We start from the raw sequence: 19,909 nt of genomic DNA, 5'->3' as shown, positions 1-19,909 counted from the left end.
GCATTGCCAAGTACGAGCACATAAAAACAGAAAATAAAAGGAAAAAGGAGAAACGAACATTTTTCTGTAGTTCTTGGATGTTGCTATAGAATTGTGTCTTTACAGTTCAATTTATAGAATAAAATAAAACCTTTATAGCAAGGAAACAGTCTCCTCTGCCTTCAACAAGATGAAATCCTGGCTCCATTATGTCACAGAGGAGCTGTTCTAAATACCTTCAGTTAGATCCAGTTTTCTCCACAGATTTTCAAAGCAGTTTTAATATTCAGTAGATCACTATGTCATTCCCACTCAGTTCTGTTTTATCTCCATGTACTTCTGTGAAGACACTCAGCAGAAAAGGACATGAATTCATATTTTGCTGGCCACAGTTACCATGGAGCTGTCAGTCACAGGAAAAGAGCCATCATGGGTCAGGACCTTAAAATATTTATCCTTGGCCAGCTGTGATTCAGTGAGTTTACTACTCCAGCTCTTGCACAGGGAAAAACTTCCATGGCTACATGGAGTCAAGAAACAGTTAATAACTTTCCTGTTCCTGAAAATGAGAAAGGTTTTATGCCACGTCCCTAAGGAAGTATATTCCTCACTAAAGAATTTGAAAACTTCACTATTTCTATTACGCTATTTTTGCTTCATCTGCCTAATTGATAGGTTCATTAAAAAGGAAAATAAAAGATGCAGGAGTATGCAGAAAAAAAAATTTACATGCAAAAGCAAACACATTGTATAATGCTCTTGGAAGGTCCCAGTCTCTAAATCCTGGCTCCCCTCTGCCTCCAAGACATGACTGCAGAATAAGCACTTTCAATGAAGCTTTTCCACAACACTTCAGTTTTCAGCCAAAGATGGAAGGAATAATTCAGGATTGTATTCCCTTCCACTGAGGCTGTTGATGACAGTTCCCATGAAGTGGAAAAACTCAGATAGGGACTGTTGTGACTTAGGTATTTCTTAGTTTGACTGAGTGTTTTAATTACTAATTTCCTAATAGTTGGTGATTAATGCTCCCTTGGATATTTAAGGTGGAAATGGTAATATTTCATTGACAAATAGGAAACTTCTCAAGTTTATAGTTCTGTAATGGAAAATGGATTGAATTCAGTAGATAATCAAGGATGGTGACAGGTTTCCAGTATTAATTCTGATATCTTTTGGAGTGAAACTTTTCTGCTTTGTGCTTCAAAATAAGAGTTTTCCTTTATAAACTGTTCTAACATTTAAGAGTTCAGTTAAAATAGTCACATAAATTCAAAAGTAAACAAAAGACATCATTTGGGATCACACTGAGAAATCAGGGGGTTTATCTTTCTGAAAAACAAAGAAAAAATTACATTTTGGCTCAAGACAAATTGCTACCCCCTGGAAGCTTTTCTGTTGACCCATCAAGTGCTGTGTCAAAATCACAGACAGTGAATTGGAGCACCTTTTTTTCTGTTTCCTATTGCTCCAAAATACTGCTTGGTTTCAGTGAAATCATAATCTAGGTTCGTGTTCTGGTTTTGGTAGGCTCTGTACTTATTCAAGGCTGTGAAACATAAAAAGAATAAAATTTTTAAAGAAGGCTTTTACCATCTCCATGAGCACAAAAGTAATCAGACAATTCCTAAATACTCAAGACTTTTCTAAGGGAACTGAGAAGTTTTCCATGTTTCAGTAAAGGATTTGTTTCAGACAAATCTATAAAATACAATTATTTCTATGAAAGAAAAATCATGAGATCTAGTCCCTTGCTCTGTTTTTGTTCTTTGTACTCATAGTGAGTAAAAACAACCCCAAACCCAATAAACACAGAACCTGAATTTATTGCTTCAGTTACTGCATAAATAGTGTTGATTCAATGTGGACTCTTATGTACAGATACAGAGACTGCCATAGGAACCAAAAAACATGTTAAAGGAATGACTGAAAAACAGATTCCCTAACCTACAAGCAATGTGACATCTCTTCAATATCAGCAATCTTCATACTACTCCCTGTATTACGTTCAGCCTGCAAAGCTCCTTTTCCCTGCTGTCTGCCTCAGGTCCCATCCTGCAAATATGTAAAAATCCTACATTTTTCTGATCTTCTTCCCACAATTCTAATCTGTGATGCTTTTGCAAGTACAAAATATTGTGTCCAAATTCTGGCCACAAGTGATTGTAAACCACTTGGACAGACACCATTAAAAAAAAATTGTTGTTGAATAGGATGCAGCAGAGGTGGACAAATCTCTCTCACTCAGTGTGATGGCTGAAAGACATGATAAAAACTGTAATTTTGCTACACAAGCATTCCTGACAAGTTTGACTATCCATCAAAAAAACATTCCCCAGGTTACAGCTCATATTTCCTTACACATATTTGGGGATACAGGTTCAGAATGTAACAGCAAAAAGGAAGGGTAGAGATGTGAAGAGCGTGTAATTTGTCAAGGATGTGGAATGACGTTGTATTGCTGTTATGATCCAAATATTAAGGTTCTTTGGAAACACCTCTGCCCGAATTAAGGTGCAAATGAGACCATATGCCAGTCAATAGTATGGGTTTCATTTGATAGAAAATATGAGAGAGAGAGAGGGAGGAAAAGAGAGAAAAAGAGAAGCAGGAAAAGAGGTGGGGGGGACAGAAAGAGGGAAAGAGAAAATATCACCATCCGTGGATCCCAACGATGTTGTGTTGATCCTCTCCAGCCGGTCTTCTTGGTGGTGGTGGTCCCCCCAAAAGCACAGGATGCCATGGGTTAATATACACTCAGGCCAGGGGCAATGTCCAGGCATGTCCCCCAGGGGAGGGGCAGTCTCTAGCAGCAGACTCTGCTTGCATCACCTGCACTCCTGTGGTGCAAGGCCTCTGGGGTGCACTTTGGGGGTCTGTGATGGATTGTGACTCCCCCTCAGCTCCTCTCACATGAAAGTCCTGTGGATGTGGCCGGTGGGGTTGGGGGTTCCACAGCTGGGCCAGTTTGTGTGAACCTGGCTTCTGTGAGCTGTGCTCTGCCCCCACCCCAAACTCAGCCAGGGATGATTCTCAGCACAGCTGGTGGCTTTGGCTTTGTGGATGTATACCTTTCTCTCAGCCTGACATGACTGAACAATAGGGTTTCCCTTTATCTAATCTCAGCAGTTTGACTCAGTCCAAAGTCCCAGTCAGGTATCTTCATGGAGACTTCTTTGATTGTAGCTTTTTTATACACTTTTTGTTATAATGAGCAAAAGTTTATATCAATGTTTGAGGCATTAACTATTTCAGTCTCTGACAATTGCAAATGTAGAGGAACAGAAGGCTTGCAATGAGAAGGGTGGAGTGGGATAATATTCCAAGTTATACAAGGAAACCAGAAAATATTTGATTTTTTTTATTATTATTATAGAAAGCCCAGGTTTGATTATTACTAAGAATTTTTTTTTATATACTCCAGGTTGTTGAATCCTGGTTGACTGCTAGACAGAGAAAGTGACTGGAAATAAACTACACAGGTGATGTCATGTGGGAAGGGAGGGCCCAAAAGGAATCTTAGCTACCACTTCACTACTTGTACTTTCACTGACCTGAGGGCTCTTCTTATATCAACTCCAAGGCTGATAATGATACTCTGTACCTGGAGTAATAAAGAAGAGAGGCAAGGGAGCCACTTCTTCATTCTTTTTATTCTCCAGGGTAATCACAGATGCAGTACAACAAAGGAGAGTGGATTGGAAAGCCATCCATCTCTGGGACTCAAATTAATGGCCTTACACATAGCACAAAGGCTGTGTTCTTCTATTAGTCACCTACCTGTTACATTTGCAGGGGGAAAAGGAAGCTGAAAAAAGGCAAGAGAAACACCAGGGCTGCTTCTGAGCTGATTCTCTCTAAGAATTTTTTTTAAAAGTTCTAATTGTTAAAGGGAGGAGCACTAACAAACAGCTGCTCCAGTGACAGGCCATTCACTTTTAAAGGCTGTGAAAGACCAGACACCACTTTTCGAGGAGAAGAAATGTTTCAGCTTTCACAACATAAAAGAGATTCAGACTATGTCAAATGAAAAATAGTGAGAAAATTAGAATGCTTTTCAGTTTTTAGAAGTTATAACTAAGTTATAACTGAGACCTCTCTTTAAGTGGGGGGTCCACTTGCAGTAGTTTTTACTTATCTTTTAAATTTTCATACTATAGTTATAGTGTCATTAATTATGGGATTAATTTCTATTCTTTCAAGAGTATGATATTTAGTAGGAGACTAAATATAAAGACATAAAGGGTATTTATGCTGTCAAAAAGTCTCTAAGCACCAACCCAGAGATCAGCCCAGAACACCTAATTCTTTTGCTAAGTGACTCCCTGAAAAAATTTCAAAGAGTGCAGTAACTATGCAACAAAGTCTTACGGCAATCCCCCAATGTAGTAGGAAAATATGGGGAGAGAATAGCCTGATACCATTAAGCAGAGCTGCAAAGTAAGATGAGGCCTGATAATTTCATACATTTGTTCTTTAATAAGAACTGAAGAAAGAGACTCTTGTACTGAAAATCAGAGTTTTGCCTTCACATAGATAAATCTGACACATTCTTTGCAGAAGCACATCAGTACTGCTGCCTGGGGGAGCCAGCATAGAAGATGTAGAAAACTGGAACTGTCTGTGATCTGTCAAGAAATGCTCAGAAAAAAAAAATTAGGATTGGCTTAGAAGTTACAAGATTTCTTAAAATATAGGAAGTATAAAGTTATCTCCATTTGTCTTCTCCTTTCTTAATCTTGACTCTAATTTTATACAATTTTTTGCATATTATTTTTTTGAAAGGAAGATGAAAATGCTATGTAATCATGTATCCAAGATACTGGGCTTTAAGAAACACACAGAGGGTATTATCATTCATATTTATAAGGTGAGGAATTGTCACCCTACTGTGACAAGGTAGACTGACCTCTTACACAGCATAGACCCCTAGGAATTCTTTGACCAAATTCAGTGTTTAAATTGCAAGCAGCCTTAATTTTAACTTTTCAGAGAAATCATCACTGAATACACTGAAGTATTATTTACAAGTATTATTCACACTTTGGTTGAAAAATGAGAGTCTAATTCCTATTTTCTATGTTTTAGATACAATTTTCAGCCTCTGGATAGTGTTATAGCTATGCCTGCTGCAGAAAGGTCGCTTATCTGAGCCTCTGGGAAGGGGGAACTACCAGAAATCCTCTATGAGAGGAGCTGGAGGGGATTGCTGTCATGAAAAGGGGGGAAATATGCATCCATGAGTCTCTCAAAGTTAGTTAGTGCTTCAAAGGTAGAGTCCCCTCAGCGAAGTGCAGCTTTCACTCTTTGTTCTCGTACTCAGAACTTTCCATCTCCAGGTAAAAAGTCTTCACTTATGACCTACTTAGATAAAGAAACACACAATTCTTCATGTCATCCATTATTTATATTTTTTTCAATCTTTCTGTTTCCTCCATATGGAGGATTGGTAATAGTTTTATGGGTTTGTTTTGATTTGTTTTGGTTTGCTTCATTTTGCTCACATAGGACATGAATGAAAACACTGAGCTGTGAAAAGGACAAGAACCAAGACCTCTGAACTACTGTGTGGCACCTACAGACAGCACATCCCATGTATTTCCTGTGAGCTATTTATGCCACTTAAATAATTGCCCCAGTAGAATCAAGTAGAATTCAAAGGCAAATTTGTGTACACTTTATTACATTACTGTACATTATTATTTGCATCCATCTGAATATTATTTTAATCTAAACAAGTTAGTTAGCAGAAATCTGTTTTCCATGATTCCATATTGCTTGCCATTAGTTATAATGTCTTTCTTTACTTTCTTATTAGTCAAACCTCATACCAGCTGTTTCATTGTTTTGCCTAGGCTAAATTTGAGACTGATGAGCCTGTAATTCTTTGTGTCTTTCCCCTTCCTCTTTTTTTAGATTTGGCACAGCTTTAGCTTTCTGCCACTTGGCTTCCCCACAGCTACTAGGTTTAATGAAAAATAGCTTAATTAAAAAAAAAAGGTTTTTTAAGAACAAAATTAGAACATATGTCATTGTTATTTAATTCTTAAACTGTATTTAATTCTTTCAGATTTAGAATTGAATGATATATAATTTAATCTGTACACAGACGTTATATTATTATGAAACAAGTTAACATACTTTTAAAATGTATTACACTAACAACACATATACATAGACGAATATATCTACAGTTAACCTGACTTTGTGCACTTACATGTATTTTGTCTGCTACAGTATTTCTGAAACAGATTAACTGATTAAAAAAATTAGTGTCTTCATGTTGATTTTTAAAGTAAAAAAAGAAAGCTAATTTTGTAAGAAATAGAAATTTTTTGCAAGGCTTAGAATTGCAAAGCTTGGACATGTCAATACAGATTCATCAAACCAAATGCAATATATTGAGATTTTTGTTTTTCAAATGTTTCACAGAGTTTTAAATTTTTCATACCAGGCCCTAGAAGGAGAAAAAAATGAGTGAATTGCTGAAGACTAATATTTTCTCCCAGTCTCTTAATTTTTTATTATTTTCCCATTTTCAAGAACAAATAAGACCACCTTCAAAAACCTTGCTACCTTTATAAATTATCATATTTTAGTGTTGGGTGTAAGTCTCCTCATGTACTACAGTTTCCATTAAAGATGTAATGACCTTAGATTTCCATGTATATTTGTTGATATATACTGTCCACATGGCTGGGTTTTTTAATATTATTATTTTGAATTTCCCACCATTGCAATAGGTAAAAATACCTAGAGCTAAATAGATTACTAGAAGCATTTTTAGGTGTATGTATGAAAATATTGTATATATATTCAAATGTATGGAGACTAAGGGAAATACACATCATGTTATTTGTGTATCCCTTAAATAGAAACATTAATAATAGGCAATAATTCCCTGTCAGCTTGGCCTTGCAATCTGAGGGATCATGAGCATCCAATCACATACAAGTTTTGGAAAACAAATGAAGTTCTGCAGAAACAGGGGAGAGGCAGAGATTGGAGGATGGGGGAGAATCACAGAGCAGCAGCTGCATTGGAAGAATCAGGCTTTGACAGGCAGGTATGGGAAAGGATGAGCAATTGAGACCTGAATCATTCAAGGGTGAAGCAGGGATGAGCTACCTGCAGAGCACTCAGGGGTGCTAAAATCAGGATTTGTCCTTGGTTAACCCAAAATTACTTCTGTCTCCTTCCTAAGTAACTGCACTTTTTCATTACTGGCACCCTTGTACTCGTTGTTCCATTCTTCTCTTTCTAGACATTTGAAAATGGATCTTTTTGAACTTGGACAGCTTTCATGTTGTATGGTCCAGTGTTGCCCATTTTTGTTATTTCATTTTAAGTTTTGTGACTTCGGGATTTTTTTTTTTTAAACTGCAGGTCCTCAAAACCGTGGCTATATTTTTTAGTTGAGAAAAAATAAAAGGTCTTACAAAGTATCGAACCGTATTTCAAGTCCAATTGGGAGAAATGATAAAAGTGTGCTCCGATACTGCAAAAACTGCAAGGCAATAATGCACAGTGAAGATATTTTCTCATTATTTCTAGTCCAAGTTTTTCAGTTTTATCTGTAGTCAAATTCATGACATTTGAACTTCTAGAGTTGAAACACTGGCATTTTTCAGTGTGAGAGCCTGCACTTTTAAAAAGTGTCTGAACAGCTGAAACCACAGAATAGTACAGCTGTGTAGATTTGGGATCAGGCAGGAAGTTGAAGGAGTTTTAAAGGACTTCTTTATCACTCAGCTCGTGCCTTCGTGTTGTGATAAATTCCTCTTCCCCTTGGTGGGAGACTTACTTTCCCATGTGGTGAGCTTATGAGACAAATGTTAAGATCTGTATCAGGGAAACAATGTAATGTTGCACCTCATGGAAAAAGTGAGCACCTCTCCCAGTCTGAAATCTTGTGGTTCATGATCTGTCTTGCATAAGCACATCTCATGTGGAGAGTATGTTTTTACACTTGATGCAAGACAGGAAAAAGGACAAGAATAAAGACCTAAACAAAAACAAACAAACAAAAAAACATTGCATCATCCATCTCCATTTAAAACAGGAGCCTGTCTTTCTTAGTTGAGTAACAATAAATCTGCAAAGACCAAGCTCTACTCATATTAATCTCCCCCTGCTATTTATATACATATAGGGTTTATTTTTCTTGCATCCAGCAGGCACTCAAACTTCCTTATACATATTGTCACCTTGTCTTCCTCCATAGCTACACATACATATTTTTATGTTTTCCATCCTTCCATATATGCACACAGATAAAGGCAGAAGGTCTGGTTCTCTGCAGAATCACTGCAAAGAATGTCAGCTGTTAGTTTATCCTGAGCTGGCTGAATGGAAACGTTAGGGTGGATCCTCTACCCATCCGCCTCTGGAGGAAAGCTAAAACATTGGAGAATTTATATAATCTCATCAGAATACACTGGCAGCTTGACACAGGCTTTGTCTGCAGTGCATGTCTGCTGTGTCTTAGGAAAATAACTGCCTTTTCATCCTTTAGGTAGAGGATGACGTGGAGTGCAGGCTTGGATGCAGCGTTTATAAACCTGCATGGACTGAGGTACATGATTCTAGGAACAGGAGGCTGAAGAGATTGCAAGAATCATACAATAGTTTGAGTTATAAAGGACCTTTGAAAGTCATCTAGTCCAACCCCCCTGCAGTGAGCAGGGACATCTTCCATTAGATCAGGGTTGTCAGAGTACCATCTGCCCTGACTTTGAATGTTGGCAGGGATGGAGCATCATATTCTGCTGTTTCACCACCCTCATAGTAAAAACTTGCTTCCCTATATCTAGTCAAAACCAAACTCTTTTTGTGTAAAGCCATTGCCCCTCGTCCTATTGCTACAGGCCCTATTGCTACAGTCTGTCCTCATCTTTCTAGTAGGTTCTCTTTAAGTACCGAAAGGCCTCAATAAAATCTCCCTGGAAGCTCCTCTCCTCCAGGCTGAACAAGCCCAGCTGTCTCAGCTGGTTTGAACAGGACAGATGTTCCAGCCCTCTCATAATTTTTGTGTCCCACCTCTGGACCCACTCCAACAGGTTCATGTCTTTCCTGTGCTAAATGTCCCAGAGCTGGATACACCACTGCAGGAGGGGTCTCACCAGAGAGGAATGGAAGGGCAGAAACCCTTCCCTCACCCTTCTGGCCACACCGCTTCTGATTCAGCCCAGGATGAAGGGTGCCTTTTGGGCTGCAAGGGCATGTGGGTGGCTCACACTGAGCTTTTTGTCAGCTGGCACCCCTAAGTCTTTCGCCTCAGGGCTGTTCTCAATCCCTTCATCCCCAGCTTGCAAATGAGGCAAAAGATGCACCCAAACAGCTGCACGATCTGTAAGCTCAATCAGTGTTACCCATGCAAGGTACAATAAAGCTGGGACTGCTGTTCATGCAACTATCTAACATCCATTTTGAAGAAAAGGCAAATCCCTGGTTCCTGAGGTTATTCTACTCATTAGCTCATGGAGAGACTGTCACCAGGCTTATTAATCACTTCAGCTGCTGTAGTACTTTGGGTTCTGCAGAAATGAGAGATAACAGAGCACAAGACTCTCAAGCTTATTTCACAGGGCTGCCAAACTACAACCCTTAAAACGGACAAATCTAGAAAATTAAATGGTAGCAATTATTGACAGTTGCCAATAGTGTTGAAGCATGAAATGAATGAATCTATGCATGCAGGACTTCCAGTATTGAACATCTAAGAAAAAAATAAATTAGTTGCTTGGGTTAAACCCCAAATACAAGATCAACAGATCATTTCCAACAATCAATTTGCATTTTCCCTCACTTTTTCTGCCAACAACAAAACATTTATTAAATATATAAGATGAACTATGAGCTATGGAGCAATGATGCTAAGTTCATTTGACAGAATGGATTCGGGACACTAATCATTGAATTTGACTGTAGCTAAGAGGATAGAACATGGGGTTTTTTTTCTCTTAATCATTTGTATGTGCACACAAGTATGAAAAATGGGTTCTGCCATCCAAATGGGATGCTATAAATTCACCCTTTTAATCCTCCCAGCAAGAGCATGTGTAGGTCTCCAAATATAGCTTGTTATGATCAGTGGATTGGCACATCACTGCAAGGAAAAAAAAAAGTCACTGAAGTACAGCCACATTAGGAATATGGGTGAGGACTATCAGGCTAGTTGAATTCCAATTCGTTAAACATGCATTACTGGATAGGTTTAGGGACCCTCAAAATGTGAAACATTGTTACAGAAGTGAAGTAATACCTCTTATTTAGATAATTTATTATTATTTGAAAAGCCTGAGGGAGCTGGAGAACTGCCACAGCAAATGGAAATTGTCTTTGCTAATATAAATTAATTATGATTCCAAGGAGGCACTAATGGGAACAAGCAGAAATATCTAACATCACTGTGTAAGACAACAGAAGAATGACATCCAAGGATCCAGCTTCACTTCAAGTGACAGCATGGACTAATCAGACTGGAGAGGCCAACAGAGCTCAATTTGTCTCAGCTTTCCTTTTGTCTTAGATCTTGCAGACGGCTGATTTCACACATCAGATACTTGCCAATTGTGCATGGTAGCTGTGGTCTAATTTAAGACAAAAACTCTTAAAAGATCTTTCAAAGTTTAATGCACATACAGTGTACATGTACAGTTGCCTGTGTGTGGATATGATACTGTTCCCAGGTCAGGCTACTTGGGCATCTTCTATTAACTCTTCCTTAGAAGAATATTTTGTAATGTGCATACAGAGAGAGTTGTTTTATACATGTTTCTCTTCATCTTTGCAAGACTAATGTAATGCCTTAACTGACCCACCCATACCATTTTAGAATACTGCATTTATTACAGTCCAACCACACTTTGAAGGCACTACAGCAGGCTAAAAAGGCCATGTGTGAAGCCTAAAAAGCTTTAAATTTACATATCCTGGGGTAATTATTTCAAACATACTTGTAAGAACCTATCAGTGTTCCTGCATATGTTCTAGCAGTTCCTGGGTAGGTAAGGAGATGTTTGCAACATGTGGTGGGCCATATTTCCATGAGCCCTGACCTTGTAGGGAAGAGCAGAAATGCAAAGTACCCTGGACCAGGTTTTGAGGGCAGTATGCCTCCATTAGTGCAGCTCTGCTCCTGACCTGATGTAGTCTCCAGCAAAAACAGTCATGTTGACTACTGTGTCAATATCACTGCTCCTGCTGACCAGCTGGGGCAACTTTTTTCTGTTCCTATTCTCAAGCATAAATATTCTCTTTAAGTCCTCTATACATGTTTCTGCTGAAAACTGGAATAATTATAGAAATGTAAAATTGTACTTAACCTCCTTTTCAGACGTAGAACATGAATGACAATTTGCAGATGATGCTTGCCCACACCAAACCAACTCACTGAGGGGTCAGAGTGGGATAAAGAAAAGGCATCAGCACTTGTGAAATACTGCTCAGCAGCAGCTGTAACATTGGTGTGGTATCAACACAGTTTTGGTACCAATGGAAAACACAGCACTATATGGGTTGCAATAAGGAAAGCTGAATCCTAACCAGACACAGTGCAGAGGATCACCACATGTGCTACAGCTGTGAAAATTAATATAGAGTCATTTGAAGTAATCAGAGGAACAACTGAGGACAATGCTGCTTCACAATGTAAGGCACTCTATTGCATCTCCCAGTGGGACCAGCTTTAGGAGTGCCATTCCTCTGGGCTGTCTATCCCACTGACATGCAGAAAGTTAAGAAAATAAATATTTCTGAGCATATATGAAACCTAGAATCCTGCCAAAATTTGATACAGTATAAGAGAAATCACTCCTTTTTTCTATCAGTATTGGGAAGCTTCTTGCCTGAGCCTGTGGTTTCAATGACTGATTATGCTCTTTCCTGAAATAGCTGGATGAAGACTGGTTTTGTCTAGAAAATGATAGTTTCTTGGAGATTTTCTGTGTCTCACAGTCAAGCAGCAACATACACAAAACTAGAGAGAATAGCTTTCTCTTTTATTAACACCTTATTGGTTCTCAACACATCAGGAGACACTTCAAAGAGCCAAGATTAAAATGCACATAAACATAGCACTTCTTTGCAATCCACAATGTAGAAGGTACTACATTTCTGGAAGTATTTCTAAATATTTAGAGGTAAACCTGTGAAAGAAGAATCATAGAATCATTGAATGCTTTGGATTGGAAGGGGATTTAAAGATCATAATTTTTCTGTCACGATTTTCCTCTCCAAACCACTTGTCAAGAGTAGGGCCACCCTCACCTAGGCCAGGTCTCTCAAAGCTACGTCCAACCTGGACTTAAACAGATTCTTGCCTGACCTTGAGCATCTTGTGCCTTTTGAGAATCTCGAAGATTTTGAGACCTATACCAAGGAGTAAAGGATATAAAGCAAGGTTTAAGAGAGATGGATGCCCCTCTGAAATGGATGGAACATCCTGCAGTATCCTGGGCAACTCAGCTAAAATGAGCCAAATGCTCCAACTGCTTGCACAATCCAGGCACGCTTTCAGTTTGAGAGCATTAAGAACTTTTATTATAGAACAACTTCAGATAAGAGGAATTTGATTTGCAAGAGGATAAAACAATTTTAAGAGAAGCCAGAGGGTTTTCAAAAACAATTGTGTAGTTATTATTCCTAAATACTGTAAAAGGACAGAAAAGAAGCATTTCCAAGTCTTTCCTAAGCCAGACATTTAGTTTGCTTATTCCTCAGTAGGACAATCTACAATGACTTGTATTGACTTGTATGTATATCACTTGTATCCAAGATTAGATAACCTGGCCAAAGGTACAGCCTATAAATCAAAATAAAAACACGCAGAAACAAAATTGCAGCTTCCATCAAAAATCACAAGTGAATAGTAGTTTTGCATTTAATGTCTTTTGTAAAAATTTAACACCTTCCTGGAAAGTGTCCTGCACAAGTGAGGAAAATAAAAAATTGAAGGTGAATGAAAAATGTAGTTAAGAGATTAGTTGCTGTATTTCATCCAAAGAAGTTCCTTTAAGGAAGCTACAATACATTCCTTTTTATCAATGTGATTTATGTTTTATTTCACTGAATTAAATGAGTTCAGGCAGAACTACATATTTCCATATTCTCAAAAAAAGCAAAAGAGGAGAAATAAATGCTTCTTCAACACTATTTAGTGCATAGATTCCACCCTGGCCTGAGATATGAGCTTATCAACATTAAACAGAGCCAGCTGTATGTCTCAAGAAATCAGAGTTGTTTTTATTCTTCAAAATTGCTTCAAAAGAGACATGATGGCTATACAAATGATCGAACAAATTTGCTCTTGAATAGAATCCTACTGTAAAGACCAGAGAGAATGGGAAATCGTGGTCACCTCTAGGCAACCCTGAAGAGTTTAGTGAGGGAGATAGACTGCAGAACCTAACCAAATGGAAGAGTGCCTGTTTAGGATGCTTATGACCTGATCACTCTTAGCTGTCTCTAAAGTATTAAAAAAAGAGAGAGAGCTGCCAAGGTGAAGTATCATTCCCTTGAAGGGAAGTCATTTATCACTGTATTCAAGAACTTGTGCTGTCAGCCTCGATAAATGAAATGGTCCATTGATATAACTCAAATCACTGATGCATGGCTCCAATATATAATGCTTAATTAGGTGTACTAGATTAACTTATTTCTCTGTAAAGTGTTTGTGTTTTATGGAATGAGCCATTTAATTAAAAAGACCCAAGTAGAACATTGTCTTTTGTCATAGCCAAACCCTTTGATTACAAGAAAATTTCTCAGACTAAAAAATCAAGTCAAGGAAACTTCAGCTAAGTTAATAGTTGAGAAGAGTTTTTTCTCCCTGGCAAAAGTTATTTAATAATTTTATATGAGGTGCTTTGAAACTGCTCTTTGAATGGTGACTTCTTTTTTTGGTCAGTTCAGGTCTGGAATTTAGTATGTGGAAATGAGCAGAAACTCATATTACTTATCTCTGCTGGTGCTGGTTATAATGAGCTAAAAAACATCTCTAATGCCCATCCCATTCCGGAATATGTATCTAAGATTAATGTGAATAGTTGCCCATTTGGGTTTCCGTGTCTTGTCATTTAATGTAGCGAAATTACAGACAACAGATTACCACTAGCTCAGACAAAACATCTCATGTACTGATAAAAAAGTCAAGTTAGATAAATACCAATGATACAAACCAGTGAAACAAAAACTTCCAAAGCAGTTATAGAAGATTTCAAACTTAGAGTAAGTAATTATAATTTTCTTTTTTTGTAAGAAAGGTTGAGAATAATAGCAATACATTATGCAACATAGGGCACATAAATATGGCCACACACACTTGTCAGGTTTATAAGAAGCAATTTGGAAAGAAGGCTGAAAGGATAGGCTATGCCCTTTCTGATAAGAGGAGAGAAACATTCCATAAGTAAATGTATTTTCATGTGACTGTTTTCTCATAAAAGCCCTTTTGTAAAAAAATCATGATGTCATAGTTTTCCTGTTACATCATCTTTATGGTTCATCAGCATAAATTTAAACTAGCAATCATTGAAACTTAAAGTTGAAGTCAGAGGTCGTAAGGGATTTTTAAAATTAGTGACCCTCTATACCTATTTGTAGTAACTGTGACAAAGTCTTATGATATACAGAAGGAACTGGGATATAGAAACTATGATGCTACACCAGATTATTTGTCTGTTTAGTATTTCATCTATCTTCAGAATTAGAGACCCTCAGGAAGGCACTTGTATCCACTAGCACCTGTGACAAAACTTCTGGTGATTTTACTGGCTTAGGATATAGCTTTTTCAAAGTAAAAATATGTATCTCTAGGCAACAGAAAAAAACATCTCAAGTCTCTTCTAGTGAAGCTTTTTGTCCTTTCAAAACCTTCAATATCAGTAACTAGACGGCAGAAATATATAAATAAATGCAGTGAAAATCAGATGTAAAAGTAATATTTTTTTATTAAAAGATGAGCCTATAGGAGGTAATTTGCATGGATTAAAGCACTTATTTTCTGATAAGTGTTTAAGGGAAGTTAGATAGAAATTCAAAATCATTGATCTTCTTAGAAAATTCATAAGGTATATCTTCTTATTTTACTTTTCTGCTTTACTAGTACACTCTGTTGCTGGTACATTTTGTCTGATAGTTTCTTTGGAATTTTATCATATAATTCAGTCCATGTAAGTGGAACCTAATTACCACAGACCAGAAAGCCTTCCCCATGAAGCAAGTCAGAGAAAAAGGAGTGGAGGCTTTTACTTCTTAAAAAAACTTAGATGTGTTTATAAATATATAATTAAATTCAGTCCTTAGCAAGGTTTTTTGTGGTTTTGTGTTCTTTGGGGTTTGTTTTTACATTTTAAATTAAAAATTCACTATCAAAGTGACAATGTTTAGAGGTAATGTTTCATCAACTCCCAATTCATCTTCTTTTGGTTTGTTTGTTTGGCTTTTTTGTTTATTGCTCTAATCTCTTTGTAATGGTTCAATGTAATTTTTTTTCCACTGTCCTCAGAGTATAAATTCTACAGAGGAAATTTTGTAGCCAGACCTCCTCCAGCTATTTTCCATCCAGGGTCACAAAGTTCTGTAGCTGTAAAGCTGTGAGAACATATCTATGGAAACTGTGTCATTTAAAATTATTTCGTTGATCATGGGTGTTTTGCAATTGGATATAGGAAAAATATTAAGCAGTCACCTGTTCTTTAAAGAGGAAAGCAAGAATGAAACACTGGTGTATGAAATGAGTACCAGTATCAGTGAAAACAGCTGGACATAAAAAAGCCTAAAACATAATACCGCAGCCATCATCTAAGTGTTAAAAATGTGTATTTCCAAAACTCTGGGTTAAAGCTTCCTCCTTAAGACTGAGAAGGAACAGATGTGTTCTTCAGCTTCTCTGAAACATAGTTCTTAAACAGAAAAATCAAAACTTTCTGTGCTTTTCTGTCTTGCTCTTTCAACAAAGAGATTATCAATAAGAAACCAGTGCTCGTCTTAAGGCTTTTCTTTCAGCTTTGTTTTTTTCTTCCTTAGAAGTATTTTGCTCTCATCTTCAGGAGAGCTGTGCTCACTTCTCTTATTCAGGTGAGGAAGCTAATACCTCGATCCTTGAATTATACCCTTGAATTAACTTCACCATTTTTTTGCAAGACAGAATTGTGTTATCCCTGTTTTACAGGTGAAAAACGGAGGCACTGAAAGTGTAAGGGAGAGATCAAAGCACCTCATTAAATACTTCTTATTTAAGCATTTCAGTATCTCAGGATTTGGATTCAGATTCATCTTAATTTTAGTAAGCAAGCTGGAGCTCCTAATTTAGAAGCCTATTTATCTTCACTGAGTTTTTTTGTCAACCAGCCGAGATAGGTTTCATCTGACTGAACATTTGAATGACCCCCAGAGGACAGCTAAGCTCCTGTATGTGATTTCCTCACTACAATGCCCAGTGTGCAGTGGGGTGAATCCCTGCTTTGATGTGTGGATCCAGGGGACTCAGAATGTCTACACAGGCCTCTTATGCTTCCTCTCAGAAGGAGTATCAGGAAAGCCCCTCAGCTGGGTGCCAGGCACTCTTGAGTTTGAGCCCTCTAGTCACTGCCAGTGGGTACCAAACATCCAAACATCATCTGAATGCCAAATCCCTCCACTGCCTAAGAAATGGGAATCCCAGCACACTGTCTCCAATGCTTGTTAAGTAGTCTGACAACTGAGCTTCTGAATTACATTCTTTCTTTTTCATCATCCTTCTTGCCCCAGGGTTCTAGCATTTTGCCACTGCTTCCAAAGAAGCTACCAGTGTCTGTGTCTACTGGTTCTGCAGCCTCCTGCTTTGGACACTGCAATGGGGCATGAGACCAAGGAGGACTAAGAACTGACTGACATCCCCTACTTTGTGAGTGCTCTAAGTGGCTGCCTTTTTTGCAGTAGAGAATTTCATTCTCAGTGACCAAAAAAAAAAAAAAAAAGAAAAAAAGAAAAAAAGAGCAAGAAATAAAACCCAGGAAAGACAAGTGTTTGAAATGAAAACAATTGCTCACCATCAATCAAGTGATGCCCAGCCAGTCCCAGAGGCGTGATCTCCAGCCACCCTTCCCCCTAGTTTATTGCCAGTATAATATATAGCATGATGCCACATGGTCTGGAATATCCCTTGGGTCTGTTGGGGTCAGCTGTCCAGCCTGTGCTTTCTCCCAAGCCCTTGTGCACCCCCTGCCTCCTCACTGATGGGATGGGATGGGGTGAGAAGCAGAAAAGGCCTTGAGACTAAGAGCTGCTCAGTAATAAGCAAAACATCTAGAATTATCAACACCGTTTCCAACACACAGCCGAACCCAAAACACAGCCCCATACCTGCTACTGTGAATAAATTTAGCTCCACTCCAGCCAAAACCAGCACATTGTTTGTCTAAGTGGATTTTTATGAATGAATGTTTTATGCCCTGTAACGTCTCAAATGCTTTTAGAAGAATTCTTTTAACATGTGCAAAGTTCATTTGTTCAAATAAAACAGGTTTGCTGCATATGAAGATTTAATTTTGCAAATGTGATATACCCTTAAAATTTGTGGTTATGTTACTGTTATATATTGAACAAGTATCAGTTTAGTAAGACAGTGAAATAAATTTTCACTGTATTTTTAATGTTGGAATGATTGTGCTAATTTCCCATGCATCATGCTGAGTTGCATATTTAATTAGCACTAACGTGTTAATCAGAAATGCAAGAAACAAGTTTATGAAGGGAAGATTGTTCTGGAGATTCTAGCTCCTTTTTCCTATCAGTCACAACAACAATTGGGAGTATTGCAAAATAATGAAAATTCTCACTTCTCATATGTTAAAAATTTCACAGACAAATGAAGGTGATCTTTTCTGTTGTTGAAATACAATCCACTGGAGTCTATCAAACACAAAAACATATGTCTAGTTGTCAAACAATCTTTGATGTTACATTTTCATGTACAGCAGTGTGGCAATTGGAAGACTAGGACAGGACTTAGAAAAAGGAGGAAAAAGTTAATTTTTTCATTGTCTTCCTAGAGGTGAGCAGAAAAATAATTTTCCATATCCCATGTGCTATGCAGACGATTAATCTTTAGTGTACTTTGATGTTCTTTAAAAAGCTAAGAAAAAGTCTATTCAGTCACACAAAATGACTACAAAGACAGATGAAACCCTAGGCAGAAACCCTTTACACCACAGGCAGGCACAGGACAGTGTCCTCGCTAAAGGTTAGCTAATTTCCAAGGATTCTGCTCCAGTGGGTCTGACACGTCAGTTCCAGCTCACAGCTGAATAGGCAGCTACCTGCACCTCTGTGGAGTGAAGATACAGGGCAGGTTTAGACTCAAATATAGCCTTGAGCTGGTGCATGAAATCTGTGGCCTCATGTAATTCAGTATTCATTACAATTAACCTTGCAACTCCTAGGAGGGGAAATATTGTTATTGTGTAGTGTAAGTGGCCAATAGTCTTTCTCACTCAAGTCATGTTTTGGTGTTTAAAAAATCATCCTCGCACACTGTGGAGAGCATCCTGAAACAATCTCAGCCATCTTCTGCTAAGAGTCAGTAGTGAGAGTATCCAACAGAGAAATGAGAGAAGTAGACAAAATCTTTGCTCTCTCAGACATGTTATTTCCCATTTCTATTTCAGTCTCATGTACAGCCACGTGCAAGACCTTTATTTTTTAAACTTGTTTTTAAATTCTGGAAGGATTTATATTTTGACCAGAAACCATATCAATTTTTCACAATGATACTTATATTCTCAAGGGAGATACCTAATTTCAGCTAGTCAAAATTTCCTTATTATGGAATATATCTGAGAATTTCAAGGCAGTTCTGTTCACAGTATCAGTTCACCGAAGAATTATTAGACAAGTCAGCAGTCAGCTCACTTGCAGTCAAGGAGCAGCAACTCTTAAGGCAAGATTACTCTCTAGACACTTACTGCTGACACACCATCCTAATTAATTTCCTTTAGCTCAGCATTATTTGCTTTTGTGGGTCCAATTGTTGATTTTTCCAGCAGATAGCATTCATGGGCTGGGGAGGGTGAGGGAGGGGTGGGAGAGCTTGGAAGGAGCATTAGGGTGTGACCTACTTTTTTTTCTCAAATATGTTATGTGATCTGCTGCCAGTTGCTTTGGGTCTCCTCTGAAAATCCCTGACACCTGCTGACAATCAGTGATGCACAGGAGTTACCTGTGTCTGGATACACTGACACTGCGACAGTAGCTGTGAGTAGTAAGTGGAGTTATTCATATCACAGAGACTTCATCAAAACCCATCGATGTCAACGGTGCTGTCAGCACCTTTCTGATGGTGTCCTGCTCAGCTGGGCTTTAAACAATTGCCAGAATTGTTTCTATATTGCACTGCACTTACTGTTATTCAGCAATAAAATCAAGTCTATTATTATATTTCATGTACAGCCTAAGCTGTAAATGACTTTGCAAGGCAAAGGCCTACTCCACTAGAAGAATGAAAGGCATTAAAACATAATACTCAGTTTTCAATAGATCCTGTCAGAAAATTTTTCTGTTTTCTTTTTTGGGAAAAGGATTATGACCCTTCCTCAGAGAGCATATACTCACAGTTTCTCACTCTGGAATTCTTGGCAGACATCTCCTTCATCACCTACACCTTTAACAGGACAGACTTTGGGCCAAATTCTTGCCTGGTTTATTGGCAAAACTGACACACAAGTCCACAGAATGCACAGGAACTCTGCAGATTTCCTAATGAACAGTGGAATCTCACACTTCAAGTCTATCAAGCCTTCTGGAATTTCCCCAGTTGTGTTTCTGAAACTGTTTGGTATAATTATTCTCATGTGTGTTCTCATCATTACCTGCCTTGTTCAGCCTGGTGGGAGGTAGTATCTTGCAGATGTTCCTGCTGTCTCCCTGTGGAGCTGAAAAGAACAATGGT

At 38.1% G+C, this 19,909-nt stretch overlaps 1 long non-coding RNA gene across 1 annotated transcript; it reads left to right on the top strand.

The window, feature by feature from the left end:
• The first annotated feature begins 6,893 nt into the window (after positions 1-6,893).
• Positions 6,894-19,208, top strand: LOC146444997 (uncharacterized). The gene is made up of 4 exons (XR_014851012.1): positions 6,894-7,045; positions 16,732-16,867; positions 17,827-18,016; positions 19,117-19,208. It is a non-coding gene; the product is annotated as an uncharacterized LOC146444997 (long non-coding RNA).
• Positions 19,209-19,909: the final 701 nt, after the last annotated feature.

The sequence above is a fragment of the Lichenostomus cassidix genome, chromosome 1 (assembly GCF_008360975.1).
Source record: "Lichenostomus cassidix isolate B80296 chromosome 1, HeHo_3.0, whole genome shotgun sequence".
Taxonomy (NCBI): Eukaryota; Metazoa; Chordata; class Aves; order Passeriformes; family Meliphagidae; genus Lichenostomus; species Lichenostomus cassidix.
Note: the sequence above shows the minus strand (reverse complement) of the source record. Positions and strands in the feature narration are given on the sequence as shown.